The sequence below is a fragment of the Manis pentadactyla genome, chromosome 4 (genome assembly GCF_030020395.1).
Source record: "Manis pentadactyla isolate mManPen7 chromosome 4, mManPen7.hap1, whole genome shotgun sequence".
Classification (NCBI taxonomy): Eukaryota; Metazoa; Chordata; class Mammalia; order Pholidota; family Manidae; genus Manis; species Manis pentadactyla.
In genome coordinates this window covers 39,028,509-39,055,805 of record NC_080022.1, presented here as the reverse complement: position 1 = coordinate 39,055,805, position 27,297 = coordinate 39,028,509, and the positions used below count along the sequence as shown (strand labels likewise).

General features: G+C 38.1%; 1 protein-coding gene and 1 pseudogene across 2 annotated transcripts in view; both read left to right on the top strand.

Annotated features, from left to right (window-relative positions):
* The window catches only part of AGBL4 (AGBL carboxypeptidase 4), a 1,371,246-nt gene that overhangs the window by 623,581 nt on the left and 720,368 nt on the right, over positions 1–27,297 (top strand). The window lies entirely within an intron of this gene.
* On the top strand, positions 17,474–17,960 carry LOC130683635 (PRELI domain containing protein 3B-like; annotated as a pseudogene).

Sequence of the window (27,297 nt, the reverse complement as noted above, 5' to 3'; positions counted from 1 at the left end):
AATGTCCTGTATCTGTGAAGCTTTATTCAGTAGCCATTAACCACAGATGTCTATTGTTTTCTTCAGTTGTGGTTAGTGTGACAAAAGAAATAAATATTTCATTTTATGTAATTTTCTTTACTTTAAAGTTAAGTACTCACATGCAACTTGTGACTTAGTATTGGGCAGGCAAATCTAGATGGCATCTGTTGCCTCACCACCTGGACGCACTGTGGCAGCACCAGATGTTGAGATCAAATTCCATCTAAAACAAACAGTTCTCGGAACAGAGCTTACCACAGCGTGTGCTCAGTAAACGCTGTGTTATTCTCCTAAGTTCATTTCTTCTCATCTGTATGCTCCTTTTCTTCCAATATTATCTCTTCTGGTTAGTGGGCACCAGCATCCACGCATTTCCCCATGTCCAAAACCCCAGGGTTATCCTTGATTCTTCCCCATCTGTCATCCCTACATTTAATCACCAGATTGTACTCACATAACCCTCCAGACATCTCTTAGATTTGTCTCTCCTTTCTGTCCCTACTACCACTGCTTTAGTTCAATTCAGGCCATTGCCATCTCTGTGGATCATAGTGCTAACACCGTAACTGATTCTCTTAACTCCAGTTTGATTACATACAGTAGCCAGCAAGTTCTCTTTAAAGGTCAGAAGTTATAACTGCTGCTTAAACCTTTTAATGTCTCCTCACTGATCCCAGGGTAAAGTCCAAATTTTTGTCTCACAAGGATCTCTAGTCTTGCCTCTGCTTCCCTCTCCATTTTCATCTCTGATCAATCTCTTGCTCGGATTACATGCCACAACTATTACCAGTGTCCAGAGAGTACCAGGCTCCCTCCGACTGCCACAACTTCACATATTTCTCTGCAGAGAATACCTTCCCTTCTTCCTTCAGCCCTCTTTTCTTCAGAACGCCATCCTACCCTACCACTTTGGGGGGCAAATTCCCCTAAAATTTTAAGCCTCAGCTCAGTGTAGCTTCTCTTGGAGCCTTTCTTCTCACCACAAGCCAAATTAGGGGTCTTTTTGATTCTCCACAGCACCCCCATGCACCTCTTTTCCACTCTGAGTTTCTTAAGGACAGAGAGTCTTGTATTCCCAAAGGTTGAGTAGAGGATCTAGCATATACCTGTGGAATGGTTGGTCAGGCTCACTCATAAGCAAAAAGCTGTCAGGATAGTTGCAAGTGGACCAAAAAGCAAAATAGAAAGGCAGCATTATAGACTAATAAAATTTTAAGGCTGGGGCAGGCAGCTTAAAGTCTATGAGAGAAAGAATAGGCTTTGGAGTTCTAATCCTAGCTCTGTTACTTCCTTGGTTATATATTGTAAGCAAGTTATTAGAAGTTTCCAAGCTTCATTTTTCTTTTCTGTAAAAAAGGAAAGGTTATATACCTATTTCAGAGTTGTGAAAAGTAATGAAATTATGTAGAGCACCTAGCACAGGGCCTGCTGTGTATGATCTTTGATACGTACAATTTCTTCCTTAGATATTTTTGAGTATGTCTCCCTCATTATTAGTGAAGCTTTCCTTCAGCATCATGATCCACCATTGCTAGTAAATGGTGGATATATTGCAAGTAAAGTTCCATTTTTACTATAATTGACCATCTTCTGGTGCCAAGAACCCATGGCCATATAAGGCCTTCATTTTCCCCTATATGAGATAGTGAAGTTAAGTACAATTAAAGAATATTTTATAAATTTAACAGCATATTGGACAGATCCTCTGGGACCTCAAAGCTTTTCTGAGATTACAAGGTTAAATGGTAATTAAATTATTTCTGCTGCATAAACATAACTGTCTGTAGTGACAGCCATTGCTCTGTGGCTCTGACCACTTCTTTCTGTGGAATCATCATTTTGTTTCATTTCACAAACCGTTTAAAAATGAATTGTATTTACCAGAGAACAGGACTCAAATTGTATTTAACTGGATCCAGAAGAATAGTCTGACATGGAATTTTGTTGGTTGTTCGGGGCCCGACCATCTTTCTCCTTGCTCAGCTTGCTCCCTGCATTGGGGACTTCTGCAATGACCAGAATCCTCAATTGGATTATACTTTTATGTAAGTCAAGCTACTGAAGTGTTAAAAAAAAAATACATAATTCATTTTATACAGAAACTTAAACCATGACTTCCACTGTAGTAACTAATCTGATTTCCTGGTCATATGAAACCTTAAAAGGGTCTTCCAAGGACACGGGACCACAGAGTTTCTCCTTTTCCCTTACTGTTTGTCAGTTCTATATACAGAGCTCAGATTTCCTCTCAAGTCAGGATGTTTGTGGTGACATTTATAAATGAGTTCAAGTTTAAATGTTTTACTGAGCTCTCAGAAATATTTGTAACAAGTAGTGTCTAGAAACCAGCTTAGTTCAGGCATGAGAAAAGGCTTAAGAGGACAGGCAGCATTTGACTGGAAATCAGGAAATCAAAATTTGCATCCTAGCTCTGCTCCTTCTCAGGGGAATCACTTGACTCCCTTAGCTGCTTCATCTGTGAAATGAGAATAACAGAATTTAGTTTGCAGGATTGTGGTGAGCCTGAAATGAGCTGATTAAGGCAACTAGGTGAATAGAAGAGCCTCTGTTGGAGGCTTTGGAGACTGGCCAGATAGATTCGAGGGCAGGTTCCTCTGTTAATTCTCTGTTTGCTCTCCATCAAATTACTTCTTTCTGAGACTCTATTCCCTCACACATTAAAAAAAAGAGAAATTAGAAAGATGGCAGATAATCTCTAAATTTTCTTTCGGCTAATAAGTCTTTGATGGTCACTTCCTTTTTCATTCTTAGATGACGAAAGGAGCTACCAGCACTATAAATCCCTCCCTCATGAGGTTCTTGATGCCTCCAAGCTGGGCCTTCAACCAAGCAATTCTAGTTATCTTATTTTAACTCCTTCGAAGTCACTTCTTCGTTCTTAACACTTTTTTCTCATTTAAACTGTGACTTCATGGTTTTCTTCCTCTAAACAATTTCTAAGATGGTATATGATTTAATCTCAAATGAACTGTCCAAAACATCTGATGTATTCATATTTCATGCCCAAGAAACATGTCTCAGCTTGAGGAGAAACCTCAGCCATCCTTCCTATAACTTTCTCATTCCCTATCCATGATCCCTTCTGTAGTTTTCCTGATAGGGGGCATTCGGCTTCTGTTTGAATGCTTCTAGTGTTGAGGCACTAGTAGGCACTAGTAGGTCACTGTATCTTTGGACCAGATGGTCTTATTACCTGTACCAGATGGCTCCACAGCATTTGAAGTTTGGTGATAAACTTACAGCAAGTGAACATTACTCCTTCAGATATTATGTACAGAAAATGATTCACAGACCTGCCCATTATGTTAGATGAACTAACATAAGTAATATGGTTTATAAAGTGATGTAGCAGGGGTCAGAAAGCTATGGCCTATGGGCTGGACACCTGTTTTTGTAAATATAAAGTTTTATTGTACATAATCATTTATGTATTATGTCTTTGTCTGTTTTCAATCTACTTAGTCTGAGTTGCATGGTTTCAGCAGAAACTGTGTGGCCTACAAGCCTAAAATATTTACTATCTATCCCTTTATGGGAAAGTTGGCTACTAACCCCTGTGCTATACAAATATATGTTCATTATTAGAATTACTAGAAAGAGTATCTTAGGAAAAGGCATAAGATGATATTGACATATATTCGTAGAAAGAAATCTAGTCAGTTCACTGGTGGATGTTAACTGAGTACCTGACAATGTCAAACACTGTCTTACATATTTTATGTGCATTTTCTTGTTTAATCTTTACAACAGCACTATATGTTAGGCATCTTACCACATCCATGTTACAAATGAACTGACTCTAAGTAACATGACCAAGGCTACACTGGCCAGGATTGACCTTTAGATGTCTTATCCCAAAATCCATGTTCCTTTTTTGATGCCACATAACGTGTCATATTTATGACAGTTATGCCTTTAAGCATTTTAATTCTCACCTAGTAGAGCCTTTATGGAAAGCATTAAGGATCTGGAAAGTTGCATATGATCAAGTTAATAATGGGTACAAGTCTAGCATGTATTTTAAATACATTAATATCAGAAAGGAGTTCAAATATATCAGTAGGATCAATGCTTTGAAAACATATAGAAACATATGACAGCAAAAACTAACAGACTGATGAAGATTGAATGGTAAGGGTTACTAACTCTTAGAATGTTTTGACATCATCATCACATTTTTGTCAGCACACACCAACCTTTTTTCAAAGCTTAGGTATCTACTCAATACTTAAAATCTCAATGGAATCTTGCACAGTGAAAAGATATTATGAAGGGAGTCTATAAACTGACAGGCTGATTGTTCCTGCAGTCTGTGTTTTTTTTTTAAATCTAATATTAACTGTAAAATACTCAAAACTTTAATAAAGTAGGTTGGGCTACTTAATTAAAAGTGAGGCATAAGAAAATGATTATTAAGAGCTTCATTTAGAAAGAACATGAGGGTTATCTTATTGGCTCAAAAAAAAAAAAGATAATAGAACATATATCCCTTTCTCTTCATATGCTAATATCACACATTGTCATCCATGTATAATTTATAGTATTTAGAGTTAAAGGGAACCCTAAAGATTTAATCCCTCTAATTTATAGATAAGAAAACTGAGGCTCAGAAAAGCTTAGTTATTTATCTACATTCACACAGCTAATACATGCTAGAGCTAGAACTCTGAAACTGACTTCTTTCTCATTCCTTTGTTTACTTGATTCATCCATTCATTAGTTAATTTTTAAAAGTTAATTCAGTCATTCATTTCACATTTATTGAGTCCTTGCTATATGTTATCCACTATATTAGATATCATCATATATGTGTTACTTCATTTAATTCTCATGAAATAGGTATTATTACCTTCGTTTTATGGTTGAGAAAAGTGAGATTAAAAGAGATTAAAAACCTTGCCCAGGGTCTCACAGTTTTGATATGAATTAACTAGCTAGACAGACTAGAAAGCCAATTTGAGGCTCCTTCTACAATATCAAAGTCAGACACAATAGGGCTAAACAACCCTCTGTTCCAACTCTGAAATGACAATTATCTTGCTCAGACTTTCAACCTGAGCTGGTAGAAAATTACTATTTGAAGTCACTGTTCAGAGTCTGAAGAGGTGGTATTTTGAATTATCAAATGAATAGAGATTTGTGTGTTTTATTTTATTTTACATTTTGTTTTCTAAAACAATGAAAACAAAATCAATTTTGAAAAAAATTCAATACTAATACTACTAAAACACAATTAATTCCATTTTTGCCTATTTCTTTCCAATAGTCTCCTTATGTATACATACTTTAAGTGGTTCTAGCCATAGAAATGCAAGATTATATAATGCTTTTTATTAGTAAACATCAGAACGTCATATAATTTTCCAAAGTTAGCCCATATTTTGTTTTACGCATAGTCTTTGTAATTACAATTTTAACTATTGAGTTGCATAATCATACCAAAATTTACCTCATTCTCTTTGTTGGATGTATCTGTCTATCTATATATATTTATAAACATACACATTCATTTTTTTAACCTAACAAAGCTAATGAACATGTTTTAATATTTAGAGTTATGGTGGGTTATCTTAAGCTTCTATTTTACTATTCATTTAGGAAATAATAAGGGGAATACTTTAAGATCACAGGGTCAAAGAATATTCATGTCATCATTGCTTTTTCATATTTCTATATTAATGTCAAAAGGGCTAGTACAGATTTACAGTGCCCACATGAGTAAAATAAAAACCACTCTACCACATTGGGAGCTATTATATTTTTGACAAATTTTGCTAACGTAGCCAATGGTTAGATGCTTTAGATACCAGCATATATAGCAAAAGTGATGTTCTGCAACCCAAGTACAAAGATTTCACTCCAATTTTTGCCTAAATAGAGAGTTATCCCCTCTTTGGGTTAGTATATAATCCACAAAGTTTAGGCCACAGAATATCAAGAATTTTAGATGCCCTGCTGTGAGTGATGATGCTAAAAAGAAAGCAATTTCTAACCGAAGGTTTTCTGCAATATCTGTCTTCTCTTCCTTAGTTTCTTTTATATTAAAGCTAAGAATGATTTCATTTAGAAAATTGTATAAAAGACATAAAGAAGTTGGATTAAAGACTCCTTCAAATATTGATGTATTTTTTAATATATAACCTCCTTTAATATTGAAACCAATAATAAAAATAAATACATCAAAAAAACAATAAAGCAGCTAACCATGAAAATTCTCACTAAATACAGTTTTCATTTGTTCATTTCATTGTATTTTGGTTAAGAACATTTTATGTAGGCACATATTTTGGGATAAATAATAGGAACCCTCCTTGACATGTCATAAGAGTTTGGAAGTTCTTTAGTATGGAAAATATTTTAGTCATTCATTCAATAAATCTATATTACTTAATGTCTTTTTTGTAAAAAACACAAAACACAAAATCTACCATCTTAGCTATTTTTAAGTACAGTATCTTAGTGTTAACTATAAGAACATTTTTGTCCAACAGATTTCTAGAACTTTTTCATCTTGCAAAACTGAAACTCTGTAGCCATTGAACAAGAATTTCCCTTTTTCCCCATCTCCCCAACTGCTTACAATTACTATTCTACTTCTGTTTATAAGAGTTTGGCTGCTAACAATAGCTGCCAACTATTGAGACAGGCACTGTGCTGAGTCCTGTTACACGCGTTACCTCATTTGCTCTTTACATCCTGTAAGGTAGTTGCTGTTTTGTTTTCTCCATTTTGCAGGTGAGGTACACTGAGGCACAACTGACTTGCCTAAATAGAGTGTACCAAAGTTTCAGATCTGAAATTCTGAGTGTAGAAAGTTCATGTGTATGACTCCTGTCTAAGGAAAACACACTCTGCTTAACTGCATTGCTCTCACTCTTGATGTTTTTCCAAGCATTTTGCCTATGTTCAGTTTTTTCCATTTCTGCAAGCTAGTTTCTGTCAGTCCATCTCCTAATGAGACTAAGACACTAGGTCTGGAACGGCATTGTATGGCAGTAGGAGGGTCATTATGGGAAAACATTGATTTTAAGCAGATGAAATGTTGGATCAGGGCTCATGGAACCCTGTCTAAGTGAGAGGCATTAAATAGGTGGGTGGCCTGGGGCAAGTCACTCAACCACTATGTGTTTTTGTTTCCCTATATGTAAAATGGGGATAGCCATAGTCTTAGCCATGCAGGCTTCTGTAACAGAATACCACACACTGGGCAGCTTCTAAACAACCAAAATATATTTCTCATCATTCTGGAGGCTGGAAGTCCAAGATCAGAGTGCTGGCATGGTTGAGTGAGGCCCTCTTCCTGGTTGCAAATTTCTCATGTTATCCTCACATGGCAGAAGCCTCCTTAAAACCACCCTTATAAGGGCACTTCTCCCATTTATGAGAGTGCCACCCTCATGCCCTAATCACCTCCCAAAGTCCCCACCTACTAATAACATCACCTTTTGGCATTAGGATTTCAACAGATGAATTTTGGGGGGATATAAACATTCAGACCATAGCAGTTATGTTATGATTTTTTAGCTGTCAAAACTAATCTTCCTTCCATAAGGAATTTGGGTTTTATCTTTAGAGCAATGGGAAAACAAGTCAACATTGTTTAGTGGAATGATCCCTGGAAAAATGTCAGAGATCTTAGGTTCCCTACCTGATGGTGAGACTTTTAGAAAATTCTCATCCCTAGATCTTCTAGGCCTAATATCACTCCCCTGCCCACTCCCATCACCAACCACTACCACTGACATATTCAGATTTGCACTTCAGGTAGATTTCTTTCTCAGCTCCGCAGAAGTGCTTATTGGAGGCCAGACTGAAATACAATTAGAAATATAGATACCTTGGGGTCTAGCAGCGGACAATGTTGTTTATATTGTGACTGGGTGAACTGGCCTCTGATCACTTAGCTTGTTTAGGGCCATAGTCCTTCCTCTTTAATTCTGAAATCCAAAAATGGTGGATTTTTAAGTAATGTTAAACTTACTTTGTGGTGAAATCTTGATCTGTCAGGGTTTGAGGTGACAGTCTTTGTTCATCCCAATTAGAGTGGATATTCATAGATTTTGTTATAGAAATTGTGTTTGATTATTCACTACTGCCATAGAACTCACTGAATATGTTAAATAATAAATAGTGTATGTATTGAAAAATTTTTTGATAATTAAAAAAATTGAATCCCCAAACTTTTCAGTTCCTGAGTTTTTGGCTAAGGGATTGTATACCTGTATTGCTTTGCTTCACTCTCTGTTGAGTGTTTTTATATAGGTAGATAGGAAATTGATTCCAAAGAGGTGAGTGTTCTAGATGTTCTAGTGTTCTAGTTAAGTGTACCATGTTCTAGAGTCAGTGATTTGTTGAACTTCTCAGCCTCTTAAAACAACCCAGCAAGAATTCTTTGGGAGAGGGGGAATCAAAGAAGGTAGAATGAGATCTAAAGGAAGAATCAAAAAAGGAAGGCAATCTAAAATAAATTGGAAGATTATATGGATATACAGATTGAAAAGAGGCTCTGGGCCTAGATTTCCTATAACATGTTTTTTACTAAATTGCTTTTTATCCAGGACCTAAGGAACTTATAATTCACTTAAGTTATTTTTATAATTGAATTATATTTTATTAGTTGGGCAGAATGTGATCAGTCTGCTTTACACAGAATAGGAGCTTAATAAATGTTTGTCAAACAAATAAATAGTTGAAGGAGATTTATTCACATACTCACATCTCCATTTACCTATATTGACACCCAGGAGTTTCAGTTGTTTTCATTTAAAAAAGATAGATCAGTGTTAGTCATTAAGCTAGCTTTAAAAAATTTTAGCAGAGAAAGATTTAATGACTTGAATGACAACTCTATTCATTCAGCCATCCTTAATTGGTGCCTACTGTATACTAAGCCCAGTAGCAAGCACTATACGTATAATGAAGAAGTACAGTTCCTACCTGTGAGGAGCTTACTTGCAGGATGTAATCCACAAGCAGGCTCAAACCATGCACCTCTCCTGTATCTCTTTCCATGATTTCATTAGCTTCCCTTGCCTTCCTACATGGTGCGTATTCTTGAAGATTCATGATTTTTGTTCTCTCCTTTTTCTATACTCTCCTGCTAGAGTGAAAAAGTACATTTTTGGAGCCAAGATTCTGGCTCTACCTGTTTTTCTTAGGTGAATTACTGAATCTCACTGAGCTTCAGTTACCTTTTCCATAAATGAAGGTGAAATAACAGTATTATCTCCCATATTCAGTTGAAGGGCTGGGAGCAAATTTATGAGGAAAGTGTTTTTACTTAGTATAACTTTGCAGAAAGTTTATTATAATAATTCATTGGAAAACATAGTCCCTTTAATTATATTTAAATCTCTATTTCCAAATTTCATTGCACCTGCTGGGTATTTCTACTTAGTTACTCTGCAACCAGGTGAAAGTCTCCAGTAGATGCTTTCTCTGTTTCCCTCTTGACTCTGAATTATTTCATTGGCTCTTCTAGGACCTGCTGTGCTTTCCATACTCCTTGGCTTTTATAGACTAAACAGTCTCTTCTGTTCTAAGTTAAAAAACATCTGATTGGTCTAAAGATCCTCGTAGGAAGGAATCAGGGAAATAAATTGGGTCCTTATTGAGTGGGCTTTTATTGCCAGTCAGAATTCTTGAACATATTTAGTAGATGATTCTTCTTAAATGACAATTAACTAACCTCAGAGCATTTGAAGTATTAAGAGAATATTTATTGAATGCCTATTTTGTACTAGGCCTCATGTCATTTATTCTTCTCAAACAGCCAGTGAAGAATTCACCTGTCACACCACTGAATTGGTGGCCATAAGAGATGATTAGATCTTTGTCACTAGAAGTGTTTACCCAGATGCCAGAGCAGAGGTTTGTGTTAGGAGATAATGCATATATATCCCACTTTTTTGTATGCCTCACATACAAAAGGAAACTGATTGCCTTTGTTCCAAACTATCTTTTGGATGTTTATTATCCCTGGAAGATAAGAGATACCATCTCCCTCTGGAGCTGTGAACAGGTGTGCTTACTGCACAGCGTAAAAGATTCAAATCCTTAGCTCAGAGTTCCTGTCTTATAACACAACCCATTCTGTGTGCAAGTATCACCTGGCCCTCTTTGGATTGCCTGATGAAAAGTGGGCCTCAGGGAAACAGTGCAAATGTTGACACTCTAGCAGCTACTGCTATTACTATGAGCCCTTTGTCTATGACCCAGGAGTCTCATATCTCCTGCCAGTATCCATAAAACTATGGCAGACTATCTTGTCAGCTTGAAAGTAGGGTGAAACCCCAGACCTTGCACAGTTTTTAACCTTGTGAAGGTGGCAGGGAAAGACAGAGCTTTTCCAGGCAGAGGCAATAGCACCAAGGTATAGGCATGTACCATGGTGGTGGGAACACGTGGTAGTGGTGTGCCAAGAAACAGCCTGCATCTAAATATTTTTCCCCTTGTGGAGACCAAAGAACACTGTACTTAAAGCCAGACAGTTGTAGGTAAGTATGATTCTTTACTTTGTCACTTACTAGCTGTGAGTGCATGAATCAGTTACTTAGCACTTCTGAGAGTAATTTTTTCATTGGTATCATAGAGATAATAATACCAGTCTCACCAGGTTGCTGGGAAAATCAATAGTGATAATAATTATTTGCATACTGCTAATGCACAGCTAGAACATAGAAAATACTCAGTAGAGAATTGCTGTCCTGACGTATGTAGTGTTTTGATTTTGTGTCAGTTTCCTTTCTAAATGCTTCCTCTACTCTTCCCCCAACTCCCCTGAGACAGAAAGAAAGCGGTGCTAGTATGAGACTTATCTGGTTTATATTCTCTTCTCAACCAAAGTCTTCTTTTTCCTCCTCTATATCTACTCCTGAAAATATTACTTAAAAAAAAAAGTTCAAGTAGTATTTTTGAGGTAATGTCTTTGAGCCAAATGCCAAGCATATAGAGAGAATGTAGACTTACTTCTTACTTTCAAGTAAGCATTCATTAAACATTTATTGAACACTTACAGTGTGCCAGACACCATTTTAATTGCTGAATAAATTTCATGAACAATACAGGAAAGGTTCTTGCTCTCAGGGTATTTATATTTTATCATGAACCAATAAAAATACAGTGTGGTAAGTATATGATAGCAGTACAAGTAGAGATACATGGAAGCAACTAGCTCTGGGAATTCCTAGGGAGATAATCCCTGAACTGATCTTGAAGGGTGAGGAGGGATTCCCCAGGTCATAAAGGTTTTTCAAGTCAGTCTTAGCAGGAATCAGATGGTGTATCCGAAAAGTAATCGAAGATAGTTTTTTTTAAAGAGCCTGTTCACAAAGATGAGTAGAGACTTAAGAGAATCATCAGGGATGGAGGAACATCTAGGGACTGGCAATAGTAAAACCTGTTCCCACCTCAAAGACTGGTGGTTTAAGGGGAGGAAGCTGTTACTGGAATCCTAAAAACACTGTAGCCAATTACTATCTTATGTGGTGGATGTGAAGGGAAGGGACAGAATAAACATCTGAACCCATCTTTTCTCCTACCTTCTAGTCTCCTGCCCATGCTTGCCATTGGCCTAATCCAATGGGAAGAGAAAAGGCAAGGGACCCCACATGAGGTAGTGAGGCCATCCTCCCAGCCTCCAGGACACAGGCAGACTAAGGAGAGGAGGAAATAGATCTGGAAGGGCAAACAGAGTAACTCACATGGGAAGAGACAGAGCTTTTCCAGGCAGAGGCAATAGCACCAAGGTCTAGGCATGTACCATGGTGGTGGGAACACGCGGTAGTGGTGTGCCAAGAAACAGCCTGCATCAAGAAGCGGGCTGCAAACGGTGGGGGGTTAAGATGTGGAGGATTTTAAATGCCATGCTGGGAGCTTAAACTTTCTCTTACAATATGTAGGGAAACATGGCTAAAGGGATCAAAGAAGCAGCACAATTAGATTTGTGTCTCAGAATGTTCTTTTCTGCCGAGTTAGAGTGGGATTTGGGCGGAGATGTTTCTGTTCCTGCATAGTTCAAGGACATGGACAAGGAGAGAGGCAATACCATTTGAAGTAAGAAGGGCCAGACTGTGTGGGAAAGGCAGAGAAGGCCTTGTGTAAAGTAGCCTCATTGCAGGGTATTCTTTCTGGTCCTTTCTTGAAATGTAAATGGGACCTTTTGTAAAGCAGGGCAGAGCTGGCCTTGAAGCTACCTTTCTCCAGATAATCACTTTCCTGGGATGAAATGATAAATGTGCTTTGTCCATATTCCTTCAAAGATTGCTTCTGTAACCTTCCCTTAAACACATTCTCAAGAGCAGCCTCTTTCATTAAGATGAGGCCATTTTCCTTCTTCAGTTCTGTTGGAAATCCCCAAAAAGGAAATGTAGTTCTATTTCCTTCCTGTCCTGAGAGTCATTATGTATTAATAGAATATATACATGTAGATAAGCTCTTGGTTCTTTTGTCCTACAGGAAGGCATCAAAGGGCACTATGACTTTTAAAACAGTCCTTCAGGATGGATAAAGGTGGCCTTTAAAAAAGCAATCATCACTTCTCAGAAATCACATCCCCTGAGAAGTTGTATTCATTCACCCAGTTGACAGGCAGCAATGCCATGGGAAAGGATAAATGGCACTTTGTTTGACTGAATAAGCATGACACAATGATGCACATACAGGAACCAGGGTAGAGGACACTTGGGACCTTCACCCATGGGCTACAACCCACTGGCAAGCTCCTTAAGGGCAGGTATCATATCTAAATTGTATCATATTTTCACAGGGCCTAGATAGTTGCAGTAGCTCAGAAATTGTTTTATGAATGACTAGTAGTCCTCTAGGCAGTAGAAATAACCTATGCAAAAATCCAGAAGCATGAGAGAGGATGGTTCATGTGAGAAGATGCAAGTAGTTTGAAGACTAAAGAAAATTATGTTTTGGGGAGGAAGAAAAACTGGTGAAAAATAAAGCAATAGAAATAGTCAGAAATAGGCAAATTGCTTTTGCCTTAAAATTCCACTGAGAAGTTTGGACATGTTCTTATGGTTACTGGAAAGCTAGTTGTATAGGTGTAAGTATGAGTATGACATGGTCAGCTAGCTATGAGATAGAAAGATCATTCTGACTTTAGTGTGAAGAATGAAACAGAGGGATGAAGTTCAGGGAGTAATTTAGTGAAACAGCCTGTTCTGTTCCAGGGGCAATAAAGGTAGCACTACTTATGTGGGTGTGAGCAACATACAGGACATGTAGAAGATAGAATATGGTGATGTTTAGAAACCAATGATTAAGGTTAAGGAGAAGAGAAGGACCAAAGGTGATTCCTCCTTGACTAAATTCCTTGAAGGCAGAGACTGTATTTGATTCATTCTTATAACCCTCACTATAATTATATCTTCTGTACATGGACAGAGTGAGAACTCAGGGAACATTTACAGAGTGTTGATTGGGAGGCTTTGGAAAAGACCCAGTGATGTACATGACTTTAAGATACACTAGGGAACCAAAATTTCATTTGACTTGCTTTATTGCCCTATTCACTTTATTGTGGTTGTCTGGAACCAAACCCACAATATCTCTGAGATACACCTAAATGGACTTCAGTAAACTCTTAATGTGCTCTTAATTTTGTGAGAGTTTGAATAAATAGCTTATTACCTTTTAGCCTCAATTTTTCTATGGATGAAATGGTAATTAAATCTAATACTGCCTGTGAAAAAACAATATGCAGGACACTTAAAATCTTAAGATGACTGAAAGTTGTTGGTTTGCGGTGGGGGCAGACACATCAAGAAGTGTATTCTGGGGCTCATTACATTCTCCTGGAGAGCAGCCAGAGCACGTGATCTTGGAAGGAGACCTGACTGTGGCCCAAAGTCTAGGCTTTACAGCCACAGAAACTTGGGTTTTGACAAATTACTGAATCCTTATTTCATGAGGGGAAAAAGGGGGTAATAATAATACCTTCCTCATAGAATTATGAGAGGATAAACACTGGGAGGATAAAATGTGAAAATGTGTATAAATTCATTTATACATGGGTACTTTAAAAAAGGTTAACCTCATATATTGTTGGTGGGAATGTAAAATGGTGCAACCACTGTGGAAAACAGTTTAGTGGTGGTTCCTTAATAAGTTAAACATAGAATTACCATATGTTGTACTTCCACTGCTAGGTATATGCCTAAAAGAATTGAAAACAGATCAAGCAAAAACTTGTACACAAATATCCATAGCAGCTCTTTTTATAATTGTGGAAATGACTTAAATGTCCATAAGTAGATTAATATTTAAACAAAATGTAGGATATGCATACATAATGTGGAATATTATTCAACCATATGAAGGACTGACATGCTGATACATTCTGCAACATAAATGAACTTTAAAAACATGTTAAGTGAAGGAAGCCAGACATAAAATACCACATATAATGTGATTCCATTTATATTAAATGTCCAGAATATGCAAATCCAAAGAGACACAGAGCAGATTAATGTTTGCCAAGGAGTGAAAGAGTGGGGATCTGAGGACTGAGTGCTTAATGGGTATGGGATTTACTTTTGTTGTGGTGAAAGTATTCTGGAACTAGATATTAATGATAGTTGCACAATTTTGTGAATATATTAAATGCCATGAAATTGTACAACTAAAAATGGTAAATTTTATGTTATGTGTCTTTTGTCACAATAAAACATAAGAGGTTAACTAATAAAAGTGTATTGTTTCCTCTATCCTAAGAACTCATAATGCCAGGGTCACGTGCATGTAGTCCACTGAACAGGCCTTTGGCTTGCGCATGATCGTGGATCTTTGGAATGTTACACTCCTACCCAAGTTTGGTCCTCTTGGCCAGTGACATCCACTAGACTTTTTTTTTTATTAGTCATTAACCATCCTGTCCCCTGCTGGACCTGAGTGGCTCCCAGAGGGCACCATCCCAGGTAGAGAAATTGCAAATGATGACTCATGTCAAAGCCCAGCATTCTGAAAAGCGTAAATGTCTGTCTGCGCTCCTCATTCAGCTCTCCTCCCTCTGCCATGCCAAGATGTCAGCTTTATCTCAGAGCTTCCTGGCCCCAGTCTGCTTTTTGTCACAGCTCAGTCCATCTGCTCCAGCAAAAACTGGCTCGCCTCTAGCCAAAGGAGGACCTTCCCACGTCTAGAAGACCTTGGCAAGACTCTATTATCTAATACATTTGAAAAGCAGCAGGAAGATCAATTGAGCCTAGATAGGAATATTTTTATTCATTCAGTGGATGTTTTGAGCATCCTGTTTTTGCAGGCATTATGCTTGGCAGGGTGGGTGATAAGAAGAGAATAAAACAACTATCCATTCATTCACTTACCCTTCACTCATCCATTCAACAATCAACTATTTATTGCCTATCTACAATTACCTTTGGCCCTAGAGATATAGCAGTGATTAAGATGGACATAATCTCTATTTTTAAAGAGCTCTGAGGAGAAAGGGATTCATCTTTACTGGAAGGATGTGAGAAATTTTCCTAGAGGGCATGATATTAGAGTTAAGCACTGAAAGTTGTGTTAAATTATCATTGCTGATGGAGATGGGAGTGGGTGTGTAGGAGAGCTCAGCATGGGAAATAGAGAGGACTTTCAATACTTAAAATTTCTGTGTTTCCACTGCTAAAAAATGCTCTCTTGGTATTTTTGTTTGTGATCTCATTTGGTCCTCTTTAACTACCTTGTGGTTTTTTATCATCTTCATTTTACAGACAGAGGTTCTAAGAGGGCCAGTAATTTGCTCATGGTTTACTAGATAGTAGGTAACAGAGCTGGGATTCAACTCCAGATCTCCCTGAGGCCAAAGTCCATGCTCTTTTTACTATACCACTCCACTTGCCTAGAAACAAGTACAATTATCAATACCATGTGATAATTACTGTAAGGCCTGCAGTTCTCTATGAAATGTTCTATATTAAAGAACAACCAACCTAAACTGCCTGCAAAAAACTTAATGAGAAAGATGACATTTGAAATATGAAAGATGAGGGTGTGTGTGTGTGTGTGTGTGTGTGTGTGTGTGTGTGTGTGTGTTTATGTTGGGTTGTGGATGGGGGTAAGTTTTCTAGCAGAAGGTAAAGCACGTACGAAGACCATGAGGCATGAAGGAACCAACTGCTATTTGGCTTTGTGCTTTGCTGTGGTGTATGTGCTATCTCTAAATTATTTCATCGGAATTGATAACACCATTTTTATTAAATGGAAGAGACATTGTTTTACTCATCCACCCCTACCCTTCACTGCCTGTGAATGGGATGTGGGCAGACAGAAAGAAATCAAATTATTTTTCAACCTAAGCCCAGCCTGAACAGAACCATTTGGAGTGCCAGTGCTCTGCTCTGTCTGCTCACAGCACACCACCTCCTCGCTCGCCTGATGGGATGAATATTGGAGGGGACAGGGGACGTGTCTCAGAAAAAGAAGCTGTGACAATTTCTAAGTAAAAGTAATAAATCAGGAAGATTTTTCAAAGGAAATGAAAAGTGTCATTTGCAATGGTTATAACTCCTACACCCACTACGATTCTTATACCGGAGCAGTTTAGACTCTCCCGGGGTAGATAAAATTATTACTTAATCTGTCAAAATGGAGGGACACCTTTTTTTCCCCTCCTTCATGCAGAAATCTTATTTTAAGCAGCAAATTCTATTATTCCTGTCCTCTCCCTGTGCTGGTGAAAACAGAAAACAGAGACTGTTTAAAAAGTTGCATCAAGAAATTGAAATAGAGGGTAGTGGCATAAGCCACTGAAAATCATAATTATCACCCATAGGAATTTCTAGGGGAAAAAAACATGTATTTGTATTTTAAGAGTTATTACTTCTGTTTCACAGGAGACATAAGTTATAATGAAAATGATAATGATTATTATAAAAAATAAATAAATAAATGGCTACCACTGCTTGATCAATCCTGTGCCAGGTATTACAATAGGTTCTTTTTATATGTTTCTCATTGGCTCCTTCAAATAGCACTATACTATGTATATTATTATTGTTATGTTAATAAAACTGTATTTCCACAGTAGGGTGAGGTCCAGTGGTTAGAACTGATGTGCACAAATCCACATTCCAGTAAATGACAGGCTGATTTTCAACTCAGTGTTAATCTGAGTTCACAACTCATGCTGTTTCTTTAATGTCTCTGAACCTTTACCTGTTATCTCAGAGATACTGTTAGAAAAATAATCTTTTGTGTTTTTGTTTAGTAGTTTATATAGTTTTATAAGTGCTTCAAGTCTACTCTTTTGTTTGGCCTACATAGCAACAATAGTATAATAATTACTAGCAATAATTCCTACCAGTCATATTAAAATAATAATAATGAATTAGGGTGCACGGCCAGTGGGTGGCTGGGGCTTGGGGCAGGGGCGAGTGCGGCCTCTGCTTCAGTGTGCCCTAGCGGCCCCCGGACCCGGCACCATGAAGATCTGGACTTCGGAGCACGTCTTTGACCACCCATGGGAAACTGTTACAACAGCTGCAATGCAGAAATACCCAAACCCTATGAACCCAAGTGTGGTTGGAGTTGATGTATTGGACAGACATATAGATCCCTCTGGAAAGTTGCACAGCCATAGATTTCTCAGCACAGACTGGGGACTGCCTTCCATTGTGAAATCTCTTATTGGTGCAGCAAGAACCAAAACATATGTGCAAGAACGTTCTGTAGCTGATCCTGTAGAGAAAACAATGGAACTTAAATCTACTAATATTTCATTTACAAACATGGTTTCAGTAGATGAGAGACTTACATACAAACCATATCCTTAGGACCCAGAAAAAACTGTTTTGACTCAAGAAGCCATAATTACTGTGAAAGGAGTCGGTCTCAGCAGTTACCTCGAAGGACTGATGGCAAATATGATATCTTTAAATACTAATAAAGTACGTAAGGCTGCTCCCTAAAACAAAATAATAATAATAATAATAATAATAATGAATCAGGTACAATGTATCCATATATAGGGTACTTACTTGGTGCGAGATGCTGTGTTAACCATTTTACATGCATGAGCTCATAACTATCCAACACAATAGGTGCACATGGTGGTTAAGAAAGCATGAACTGGTATTCGAGTACTGGCTTAGAATCCTAGCTCTGCTGCTTACCACCTAATTTGACATTGAATTACTGTCTCTGCCTTAGCTCTTCATTGTAAAAGGGGTCAAGTAATTGTACTCACATGGTAGTTTTGAAGATTAAATTAGATAACCTGAAAATTATTAACACATAGTAAGTACTCTATAAATGATAATTATTTATGTTTCACAGATGAGAAAATTGAGGATTAGAAAGATTATAGAAACTGCCCAAAATCCCAAAAGTGGTTGATGGCGTGGAGCTAGAATTATTATGCTTGTCTGCCTGGCTCCCATTTCTCATCTTAACCCTATACTCTACTGTTAATAAGCATTAAATACATTCAGTAAATGTGTTTTTAAACATGAGGCCATTTTTAATGTGAATGGTCCCCCATTCATCAATCTGTTGATTGATGAATCAAACTAAAAGTCCTCAGTTTCTGATAACAGTCTCACCAACTCACACCTTTCAGCCTTGGCACAGCTCTCTTCTTCCTGCTGTAGTTTCTCCCCACTGTCATTCAGGATTCAGTCTGAAGCAACACAGACTCTGTAAAGGATTCCACATGGATTATCAAGTCTATCTCTCCTTAACCACAGCATCCCCCCCACTCCAAGTTTGCCCAAAGTATTATGCTACAGTTTATTATAATTTTATTTTTTATGCACAATTATGAGCCCTTTGAGGGCAAGGATCATCATGTCTTATTCATCTATCTCTAGTATATAGCAGCATGCCTGGCACATAATAGGAGTTCAGTATATTGAATGAATGAATGAATGAATGAATGAATGAATGAATGAAAATAATTGTATAGGAGGGTTCTAGCCAAAGTTATAGACTGTGTGATGAAATTTTCTTCTTTATGAGACTATTGAGCAAGTATGCATTTTAAAGACCTGATGAAAATTAAGACCAAAGGTAAAGACAACTTCAAGTATATCCACCCACATACACCCATAAGTGCCCTCCTCCTCCCATCCCCAGTAACAATCTTCTAAATATAGATTATAGTAATTTAGCTTCAAACAACTCACTTTCAGCATCTGACATGTTCATTAACCCCAGGTAGGGAAATTATTGTGGTGCATTAATTTTTTACCAGAGAGGACATTTGTCATCTGTATGAGTGTCATTAGTGCTTGCTACAAAGAAGGAAACCTGATGGCTGAAGAATACAGTAGAATTTCAAATAGTATCAGCTGGGCTCTCTAGACCAACCAACTCTGTACTTTTTGGGTCTCATCAGACAAGGCTCATATGACTTCATTAAGAACTTTCTTTATGAAGAAAACGGAGAGTGCTGTACACCCCCAGGGAAAGAAGGATGTGAATGCCATGTTCAGTCATTTTCCTCTTACCTGTCTGACTGCCGTTTCTCTGGCACCTTTGTGGGCTCTCACTCATCCTCACACTGTGGTGCTTCCCAAGGCTTGTCTTTAGCGCTTTATTCATCTAACTTCATACTCTTTTCTGCTCTCAAGAGCCACATATCATCTACATGCTAATGGCTTACATCTCCATTCTAGCCAGGTTCTCTCTCCTGAGCTCCCGACCCTTATATGCAGCTTCAGACCGTCTAGATAGATATACTGGAAACAGTCTGAAACACCTCAAATTCAGCAGGTCCAAAATTAGGCTTAGTATCTTCCTCTGTTTCCAGACCTATGATCCTGCAATGAATTTTGAATGACATTTCCTCTTGTCTTGAAATTTCGCCTTAGCATCCGATGGTGAGTCCATATCCACACCATATTCTAAAAAAGGGCTGCTACATATGTTCTTTTAGGACTTGTAATGGTGTCTGAATTGGTCTTGAGACCTTCACCCCATCATCTGTTTCCTAGATACATAAAGAGAAGACTAAAAATTCAAAGCATAGTCATTGAAGCATTAAATTGTTGGCCTAGGGAAGCATCCTAGACAAGTGAGGTGGATCCTAGAAGACCCCTGAGAGAAAGAGAGTGGGCACCTCCACAAGGAGAATACTGTCTCCTTGCTCCCTGGCCTGGAGCTTGCTGAGCTGCAGAAACTCTTCAGCCCTTCTTAGGCTGTCGTCAGAATGTGCTTGGAATTATTTGGAGTGTTTTACTTGTGTACTAGGGTTTGAGAACATATGGGAACATACATGCTAATGATTACTTCTTTCTTCAGAATTATGAATTTGGAAAGCTGACTTAAGTAACTTGTGAAGGCAGGTGAGGAGAGGACAGTGGAGCATCCCTGACTTCCACTAGTTTTGTGGGGGCAAGAAATCATGAATTTCTTATGGGCTAGGTGTATACACAATGGTGAAAGGTAGTCTAGATTGAAATTTCTCATGGATATTGCTCCCAAGAGGAGAGCTTGCTAGTAAACACATCCCAGGAGTAAGAAGCTGTGGATCTTGATATTGGGGGACACAGTCTGAGCGCTATTTTACATATTTGGTCAGGCATTCCATTACCTGTGTCAAGGAACAATGCGGTACCACGTTCTCTATAGGCTCTTCCGGGTGAAACGTACACCCAAGAGGGTCAGCATCTAATTGCCTGCCCCAAAGAGCACCCACAGATCACAGCAGCACTATCTGTGTGAGATAGTTCAGACTTGGGGTAGATTGGATATGGGAGATGTCAAGTGGGAAAAACTAAGGGTAAATTGTCTTGAGTTTCTGGGTGAGAGGTAGTGCCACTCTCTAACATGGGGAAGTGGAGAAAGGATGAGAGAGATAAACTTCGGAGGTAAACTTTAGAAGTCATTAACATAAATATGGCATTGAAACCATAAGACTGGCTGAAATCAACTGAGGAAATACAGAAGAGGAGCAAGTGAGGGGGTGTGAGTGTGTGTGTGTGTGTTGTGTGTGTAGGGAGACTTGAGTACTGGTTTCCTTTTCCATAAAATGTTGAATGAGTATTTGTAAGGGTTTATTTTCAGTTTAAATGATTTAGCACATTTGAAAGTAACAACATAATTTTAAGTGCTTCTTAACTCTGAATTTGGCTCTGTGATGGAGGAGCGATAGATAAGGACAGAGAGCTAGGCAGAGGTCAGTTAGGAAGGATCATGGCTCTCACAGGGACTTTGAAAATTAAAAGCTTTAAAAAAATCATTGAAGTTAATTAAAATGCTCATTTTAGAATACTGAGAAAAATCCACTGAGAAGGAGAAAAAAACATCCAAATACAACCGCAATAATATGTTGAGTCATTTGCTCCCAGTATTTTTCAATATTTTCTTTCTTTTTTTTAATATCTGTGTTTATATTGTATAGGGCTGTATTATCATTGACATGGAATGGAGAGGTGGCCGCCACTCCAAACAGGAGGGTGCCTGCTGAGCTGTCCTACGTTCAGAAATTGGTTGGTAGCTGGCCTCTTACTCACTTGTGTGCCGCAGACATCTACATGCTGCCTTTTAAAAACTTGCTGTAATTTAACTGCCACACAGTCTGCTTCCCTTGGAAATATCATATGCTTAAAATTTTTAATTAAATTCACCGACTTTCTCCATAATCATCATCATCATTTTCATCATCAATAATTATAATGGATACAGAAAATCATGAACAACTTCAGGGGAGAACCAATTAGTAGGTACATAGAATTAATTTGAATTCTGCTGTTCTGCTATGTGTTTTATGCTTGTTAGCTCACTGAATCCTTATGGAAGCTCCATGAGGTTGTTTTACAGATAAGAAAACTGAGGCTCGAGGAAGTTAAGTCTTTTCTAAAGTCATGAGCTAGTTAATAATGGAAACTGTACTCCAAAACAGGGCTTTCTGATTCCAGAGCCTATGTGGTTTCCCACTCTCCTAGAATCTTTGCAGAGCAATTTAAAAAGTAATGATTATTCCATGCCAAGGCACCAGAAAAAGCTGTGGTCTTGGGAAAAAAACATCTTGATGGAAAGATCCATAGCTTAATCCAAGTGGCTCATGTCCCAGTTCTGTAGACAACCTCTACTGCTCTCTGCCCCACAGAAGCATAGCACAGGCTGACGCTTATCAGAATCTCTCTGGGAGAGCCATGAGCACACCCACAGTTATCCAGCCATCTCTGTCTGCCCATGTCTGCCCTGATTTCAGCCTGAATGTCTTGTGTTCCAAGAAAACTGTCAGTGCTGGCATACTAAGCATACCAGTAATACATGGTGGTGAGTGGACTGGGGCTTGGGACCCAGAGTCATGGCCCGTCCCCGGGTGAGGAAGGAGAGTAGCTCTCTCTCACTCTGTGAGGTAGTCTCAGCAGTGCCACCACCTGATCAATCCTGTGATCACCTGATCACACGGAGAGACAGCATCAACCTTGCCTCCAATATCTTGTCCCTGGGGTGCTCAGTGCATGCAGTGGAGGCAAATTGATCCCTAAAGGAGCAAATCCCTGGAAAAATTATTTAATCCCTGTGTTCCTAATATCAAGCCCAGTTCCTGGCGTAGACTAGAACTTAAGTTTCAATGTTTTTATTGTTGTTTGTTTTGTTTAATTTGCTTCTTAAGTTATTGTCCCTTTGGGAACCATTTATTAAACTTGTATGAAATTCCAGGGATTGTGTGAATAACTCTTATACACTTTTTTATTTCTAATCATCAACTAAGACCTTTGAGGTAAACAGTATTATTTTTGTTTCATAAATGAAGCAACTAAGTCTTGGCAATAATCTCATAGCTGATAAATGGTAAAGCTGCTATTCATATACTGATCTTCAGAGTCAGTCCAGTTCCCTTTGCCTTTTACTAAACTCCTATCCAGTAACAAAAATATAGAAAGCTATTTAATCCAGTCCATCCATTCCAGTCTGATTCAGTATAATTTAACTCATCCTTACCAAAGCAGGGTTTGTGCCCAGAACTACAGTAGACACTGATGGGTCAGAGTGACTAATTCATGCCTGAGCCTGCAGACCTTAATATATGTGCTCACATGTGGACAAGACCTGTTGAAATGAATACATAAATAAATATTTATGTATAAATAAAGAATTAATAAGTCAAAGCCTTGTCCTCAAGGAACATCTCTTGTGATAGAGACATAGGCAACACTATAATAGGGGAATACTCTCAGAAATACTAGAGCTGTATAAACTACTAGGTTTTATAACCTGCTTTTTTCACTTACCAATAGATCAATGAATATCTTTCCATTTATTTTTTTTATTGACATACAGTCTTATTTTAATGGCTCATGTTCCAGTTCTGTAGATAACCAAGTATAAAATACAGTGGTTCAACAGATACCCATATTATTAAGTCCTCACCCCTAATAGTACAGCTACTGTTTGTCAACATAGAAAGATGTTACAGAATCTTGGCTGTATTCTCCATGCTGTACTCTCATCCCTATGACCAAGCCTACATTATGATTGAGAATTTTTGTGCCCTTTTATCCCCCTTACTCTCCCCACACATGCACCCTAACCCCTTCCCTGTGGTAACCACCAGTCCCTTCTCAGTGTCTATGAGTCTACTGCTGTTTTGTTCCTTCTGTTTTGCTTTGTTTTTACATTCCACAAATAAGTGAAATCATATGGTGTTTGACTTTCCACACCTAGCTTATTTCACTGAGCATAATACCCTCTAGATCCATCCGTGTTGTTCCAAATGGTAGGATTTGTTTTCTTCTTATGGCTGAATAATATTCCATTGTATATGTACCACTTTTTCTTGATGGTCTATTGATGGATGACACTTAGGTTGTTTTGGTATCTTGTCTATTGTAAATAATGCAGCAATAAACATACAGGTACATATATCTTTTCAAATGAGGGATTTTGTTTTCTTTGGGTGAATTTCTAGAAGTGGAATTAGTGGGTCAAATTGTATTTCTATTTTTAGTTTTTTGAGGAATCTCCATACTGCTTTCCATAGTGGCTGCACCAATTGACATTCCCATCAACAGTGTAAGAGGGTTCCCTTTTCTCCACATACCAACACCTGTTGTTTCTTGTCTTTTATATAGTAGCCATTCTGACTTGTGTGAGGTGGTATCTCACTGTGGTTTTGATTTGCATTTCTCTGATGATTAGCAATGTAGACCATCTTTTCATGTGCCTGTTGGCCATCTGTATTTCTTCTTTGGAGAAGTGTCTGTTTAGGTCCTCCACCCATTTTTTAATTGGGTTGTTTTTTGGTGCTGAGGTGTATGAGCTCTCTGTATATTTTGATGTTAACCCCTTATTGGATAAATAATTTATGAATATATTTTCCCATACTGTAGGTTGCCTTTTTGTTCTGCTGATGGTGTTCTTTGCTGTACAGAAGCTTTTTAGTTTGATGTAGACCATTTCAGTAAGTTGATCTATATCATCCTATTTAAGAGCTCTATCATTTTCCATTATAAAGATGTTTCATAACATAAACTTCCTATGGTCAGATCCTAAAGTTTCCTATTATAAGCAGTGGACATGCTTGTAACTAAATCTTTGCCTCAGTTCCTATTTATGTATAAATAACAGTTTTTTAAAAATGTACAATGCTAACCAAAGGTCAAATGAACTGTTCATGGAAAAAATGATTCCTTGTCAGTAAAAGTATCCAAGCAGAGGGTGGTCATTGCTTTCAGAATGGTGAGAGTACTGACTGGAGTGGAGTGGATTGTGAGAGGTGGGGAAGATTGTGGGGAGATGTTAAGTCTGAAGAAATGAACATGAGAATAGAGAATATGTAGAATTTGGACAAGGAATGATGTGGAGCAAGTATCCTGGTCAGAAGGCAGGCAGTTGAGTGTAGTTAAGTGTGACCAAAATGTAGGAAGTACAGGACATGAGTTTGCCCAGGTAAGTAGGACTTTCACTGTATGCCAAGTGCTGTATCTCAATCCTTACACTGATCTAAAGTTATTATCTCCTATTTACTGAGAAGGAGACTCAGACTTGAAGTGGTCAGCAATCTATTGGCTCTATGACTGTGGGGCAAATCTCTTACCTTTTGTAAGCCTCAGTTTCCCCATCAGTTAAAATGAGAATTATAACGCCTGCCTTACAGGGTAGTTAAGAGGATAACGTCACAGAATCTGGCATATAATGAACATTTAATAGAGGTTGCATATTCTGAATCTAATGCCTATATTTTTCTGATACATATGCTATTTATCACAGAATTAGATTAGGACAGCAGAGCTCATTGTGGGCTCCTCTCCAGTCCCACTCTTAGTGTGAAGCCCCTGATATTTACTACTGGCTCTGGTTCTCCTAGGTACAGGGCCTCAGTCTGGGTTTAAGTTGCAGATGGCTTATCTCCAGTACCTGCAAGAATTCAGCAAATAGGGTCCTAATCAGCTACCATCAATGGCCTACCACCAAGGAGCAGTCCCAATGTGAAGATATTGACTATCAACTAAGAGCAAGGTCACTACAAAGGATGAATGTCTGCAGGGAAGCCCAGAGATGCAGGAGGGAGAGAAACTGCCTGGTAAGTAATGAAGGGCACTTCGTCTCCTTTGCAAATCACTTTTGCCTGGGCCAAGCCCTAGCTCTTTTCCTGAGTTACTTAAAGTGCCCCCTTTGCCCATTAGAACAAAGGTGACATCCTCTGCACTTTGTGACTCAGTCCTTGCTCAGTCACCCTGACCTGGACATATGTGTCCTTGTCAGCAGTCTCTACAACATTTCTTACTGAATTTGATGTTCATCATCCCATGCCAGAGTCACTGATTCTTTGGTGTAAGTCTAGTGGGCATATGGTTTTGAGGTTAATCAGATAAAGTTCATTGTCAAGGTTTGAGTTTAAAAGACCTTGTTAGGAAGTAGTTATTCTCTTTAGGTAAATGCCATGTAGCAACAAAGCTCCCTTTGTTTAGATGGAAATAAGTCTTCCTAGGAAAGTATTTCCCATTTGGCCTGCATTCAGGACAACATTTCAATAAACCTTCAGAATCAACATACTTTCCTGCCTGTCAGAATAAAATTCTAATAGTGGGGCCCATCAATCCTGATGCTGCCTCCTTATTTTTCATAACCAAGGTTACTTTGCTCAGAGTTTACACTTGCCATGCAGATTGAAATGAAACCATAAAAGGAATTCCTGGCATTCGTTGCTGTGCTGATACTGTCTTATTTTTTCAAGTTAGCGAGGAGGGAGTATTTGAAAAATGTAAGGTGATAGAAGAGCTATTTGCTTGCCTGAAAATAGCACTTGTCTGCATTAGGAAACACATCTACAAATCAGCCTAGCTAATCAGTCAGTTGTTGTCTTGGCATCTAGTTTATTGGATTAATGGTCTCTTGGACATTTGGAAGCATATAGAGATGTCTGTGTCCAAGGTTTATCAGGACATCCATTCAAAGCAGGATTAGGAAACAGATTTTCTCCTCTTAGGAAAGGAAGCCAAGATGGGTTCCTTCTACCCCCAGCATTCTAATATTGGGGGGAATATTTTGAAAGGATCTTGTGGTTGACTCATGTTTGTTCTGTCCTCTTTTTTATAGGATCATAAAATGAGATGAAATTACTTCATGTTTTCAAAGACCTAAGAACTCTGCCCAGTGTCATAGTCCATTTGGGCTGCCATAACAAAAATTTTGGCTGCTATAACCATTGACTGGATGGCTTAAACAAACAAACCAAAAACATTTATTTCTTAGAGTTTTGGAGGGTGGGAAATCTAAAATCAAAATACTGACAGATTTGATATCTGGTGAGGACCCATTCCTAGTTCAGACTGTTGTCTTCTCACTGTATCTTCATATGATGGAAGGAGGGAAAGAACATTCTGGGGTCTCTTTTTATTTGTTTGTTTTGTTATTACTACCTTGCTTTTTGGATACAAATTTTTATTGAAATATAGTTGATATACAATATTATACTGGTTTCAAGTATACAACATAGTAGTTCAATAGTTATATATGTATATGTCATTAAATCCTCATCCCAGCTAGCATAGTTACTTCTGTCAATATGGAAAAATGTTACAGGACTATTGGCTATATTCTCTATGCTGTCTTTTCATCCTCATGAGTAATTTATATTATGATTGAGATTTTGTACCTCTTTATCCCCTTCACCTATTTCACCCACTCACCCCAGCCCTTCCTCCAGTAATCACCAGTCTCTTCTCAGTGTGTGAGTCTATTGCTGTTTTGTTTATTTTGTTTTGTTTTATTTTTAAATTCCACATGTAAGTGAAATCATATGGTATTTGTCTTTCTCCTCCTGGTTTATCTCCCTTAGCATAATACCCT